Below are 4,430 nucleotides of genomic sequence, written 5' to 3' on the forward strand. Positions count from 1 at the left end.
TTCACTCAAATCTTCAAAACTACCCATTAGGGTTGCAAAAACATTCCTGAAATTTTAAAAAAAACTTTAAGATTTTTTATCTTCTAGTGGCGTATTTTTGGAAATGTTCAACCCTATAGCAACAGCGATTCTCTGCCATTGTTTTTAACTTAGTTTCTCACTTCTGAATATTGTTACATTTACAATTTCAAAAGAAGTTATAAGTATCCGTATTAGTTTGGTTATTTCAAAATAAGAATAATTACATTTAAGAGGAATTTTAAAAGGTGCATAACAATAACGTCACAGGGTTGACAGATTTTTGATTCTCACATCAGATGCATGTGATAAAATATATTTAATTTTGTTTTAGCTAGGCAAATCATTAGATATGCAATCATGTAATTTTTAGATATGCAATTATTAATATTTTTATCAAGTATTTTGAAAATTGATTCTAATACAGGAGAAATGTTTAAAGCTTACTGCTGCAGGTACAACATTTACTTTTTTTTTAAATACGTCAAGTGACATTAAATTTAAGTTAAATTAAAGTAATAATAATAAATGCTATCATGCAAAAAATAAAAAATATATACAAAAAAAAAAGCTGATTTCGACATAAACTAAATGGCACTTCTAAGCATGATATTTATACGCTATTACTGCATCATTAATGGGTAAATTCATTTTTAGAAACTGTGAGTGGCTCATGTGGGTCAGGGTCATTGCCCAGCCAACTCAAGGAATCAGGGACATCCTGCATGCTCCCAGAATGCCGTTTGACAGATGTCGAATTACAATGTTGCTCGTTTCATTCCGGTCATTACACAAACATTTCATTTGCCCTTTATTACCCTAAAAAAATGCTATACTGAAAAAATAAACTATTACACAGAAATAAAAAAATTAGCAAGCCACGATAAGTAGAGAAGAAAAGAGACAATCAACAGTGGTCTGGAGAGAAAAGTGTGAAGCTACTGAAACACACACACACACACACAGAGACAACCAGATGTCTAGGAGTCTCCTAACTAGTCTAAGACACTTCTCTCTAGTTGCCATGAGTCAGCCTGCACGGAGGCTGGACCTCCACGCCACAGACACACACTGAACAGAGACACACACACACACACACCTGCGCCTCAGCATTTCACCCAGCTACTGCGTGCCATCCAGCAGTGAACAGACCAGGATCTGTGTGTAAAGCTACTCTTAGTATGCAGCGAGAGATGGCCGAGTGTGGCTCTGTGTGTGTGTGTGTGTGTGGCTGTGCTAACCTAATGAGAGTTTGCATTCGATTAATGAAATTTCAGGGTGATGTTGACAGTTTACCAGTACATGGATGCGTTTATGTGATTATGACACCAGGCCTCATGTCTAGTGTCCTCTGCTGTCAAAACATGTTTGTTTTTCAAAGAACAAAGAGACGCCAAATGATAAAATCTCAAAAAACGTGTTGGAAATTTCCATTAAGATTTGAGATAAAACATTTTGATGGGAACTTAAATTCAAATCTAGATAGATAGATATAGATAGATAAGCAAAGGTAAACCTCATTACCCTTCAATTCTTCAGACAGGATCAAGTTGTGCCCAGCAGCTGTAGCAGGGTTTAAAGCACAGAACTTCCACACTTTAGGCAGTTTAACCTTTAGAAGCTACAACCTCTATGAAGTCACAGACTCATTTGCAAATCACGTCAGATTTTCACACTTTTCAAAGCTTGGAGTCAAATTCCTACAAAAAGGTAATATGCAAATATTTAAAATGATATTTGTGTGTCTGCAGGTGAGAATGGAGGGCACTGCATTGTTTAACACCGCAAAGACTTTATTTCACGATGAATAAAAAGGTTAAAAATGCGGTATTGAACAATGCAAAGCGTCCTATATTTGAAATGTCATTGCAGGCACGAAAACGGGCATTTTGGTGAACGCCATTTCATGTTGACTTGCAGTCCGATCAACTTTGGCGAAATCTCCACTGACAAAAATTAAAATTGTTCATGATCAAAAGCGTGATGCACAACCTATTCAAAAAGGTCGAATTAGTAAAAGCGGTGAGCCCAGTCTCGTGGAAGTGTGTATTCGCCATGCTGTTTATACTCGAAGTTGACTTTAACACGCGGTTTTCACATGCATTTGTCGCAATGTCTTGGCATGCATATCATTTCGATAAATAATATACACACATTACTACCCACACCCTTTAACATAACCACAGTACACTTCTGCATATCAACAGCACCAAACAGAAACAGAAATTTGGCTACAGCATCCACATTTCGTAACTTTCACAAGCGGTATAAACTAATAAAAACTACTAGACATGCCATGTCTATCAGGGCTGGAGCGTCGTCGCGAATCGAGAAAATGCGATCTTTCAATCCAAATGCGTACAGAGTCGATCCTGAGCTTAGTTTTGAACAACAGATGGTAGCTGCCATGTTTTAAAAAGCAGCCGTACTCTGCTTTTTCCAAATCCTTATACCTGCACTTTAATTCCAAAATAAATCAATCATTCATAAAAGGTTGAAAGAAAATTACAAGGGTGTTCACAGTGGGCGGCGTTTTACATGAATCTCGCGTCGTAAAAGGCATTCTGAGAGCGGAGTGAAAATCACAGACTCAGCTGAGCGCTGAAACCCTCTTCAGCGCTCTTCTTGTTGATGCGGGTAAAAAGTAGAGAGCACTTATATGCTGTATTAAATTTAGCAGTCTCAAAATTGATTTCAGAGATGCATTCTGAAAAGCTCAGAATCGATCCAGAATCGTATCTGCATCAATGCATCGTACCAGCCTCGATGTCTATTTAACCTAATTAGCTTCCCAAGATGATACAACAGTAACAGTAGATTATGCTCACAAATTTTCAATAGGGAAAAGTCGAATTAAATATGGAAACTAAAACCGTCAGTGGATGGCGGTAAGTCACTGTCTTAATCACTGAGTGATACATTCACTGAATCACTCAAACTGATTCGTTTTAAAATGTAGATTCATTCAGTAGTGAAAAATACCATTATGTGTTGCTCATTGGCGAAAACTTTTTTCTTTTAGGCCAAAAATCATTAGTATATTAAAGTAATGATCACGTTCCGTTAAGATATTTTGTACATTTCCTACTGAACAGTAAAAATATGAAAACCTATTTTTTTTATTAGTAATATAAATTGGATAATTTTAATGACACGATTTTCTCAATATATCAAGTTATTATAGTTTTTTTTTTTCACCCACAAATAGTGGTCTAGGTAACATATTACACATACGCACACATATGAAAATAAGATTGTAATATATAAAATAATAATAACATTCCCTACACTTATATACATAATTAAATATTGATGTTTAAATATTATGGTATTAAAATATTAACTGAAGCATATATTATTTAAAATTATTATTAGCGTATATTATTTAAAATTACATTTATATTCAAATCTCATAAAAGGAGATTTTAAATTTAAATCAATTATTAAGGCATGAGTCTCTGTTTCTGAAGGGGTTTGTAAGTGCTGAGACTCTCTCTCTCTCTCTCTCTCTCTCTCCAGTCTGTCTCCTCTTTCTCTGGATGAGATAATCCACACTCATTCTCCCCTGCCGCCTCTCCTCATTCCTGCGCTGGGGGACCATCTCACTGTTCCCAAACCTCTAGACATGCCGCCAGTAAAGAGTCAAAGAGACAGGCAGACAGAAAGACATGATGATTCAACTCCCTGAGCTTCCAGCCAACATCAGCTTGCGCCACATCTCGCCTCTTTGCAAATCTATAAACAAGTATTTTGAAAGAAAAATAAGGATTGTAAATATAAGAAAGCCATGGATCGCTGGTCTGACACTCCAGATCAGATCAAATCAGGTGCCAAATTGCAACCCTACACAATTCAGTTGAAGAATAACTAACTCAAACTACCGACTCTCCAGACGCTTCAAAAACAATGTGGGTTCTCCAGAACCAAACTATTTTTCTGATGAGTCACAGGTGTAGTGTAGTATGCAAATTACTGCCTCATTTGGCGGCAAATGATATTGCATAAAACCAGCTGTGTGCCAGCAGCGAAAGCTGGATTCATCACGTATATTCTCTTATATTATTTGACATTATATAAATATATTTATACTATATAATACATTAACATATATAATATACATTAAAACATCTCCATAAATACTAAAAAAATCTCCTTTACAAAATGCACAATTATAGAATATCATTACCCGTGAAAAAATTGCCCTAACATTACGTGTCTTGTAACCTCACTTTAGCCGTAAGCCAATCACTTCCAGCTTCCGTTATTGATTGACAGCTGCCATGGAGCTGCATATCAAACATGATTTCAAAATCTGTAATAAAAAAAAATATATACAGAAACCGGGTGGTCATCCACGGGTGTCTCCATGGCAACATCTCTGGACAGACAGATTCTCCAATTGGCCGTGGCAA

Source organism: Puntigrus tetrazona, chromosome 22 (assembly GCF_018831695.1).
Source record: "Puntigrus tetrazona isolate hp1 chromosome 22, ASM1883169v1, whole genome shotgun sequence".
Classification (NCBI taxonomy): domain Eukaryota; kingdom Metazoa; phylum Chordata; class Actinopteri; order Cypriniformes; family Cyprinidae; genus Puntigrus; species Puntigrus tetrazona.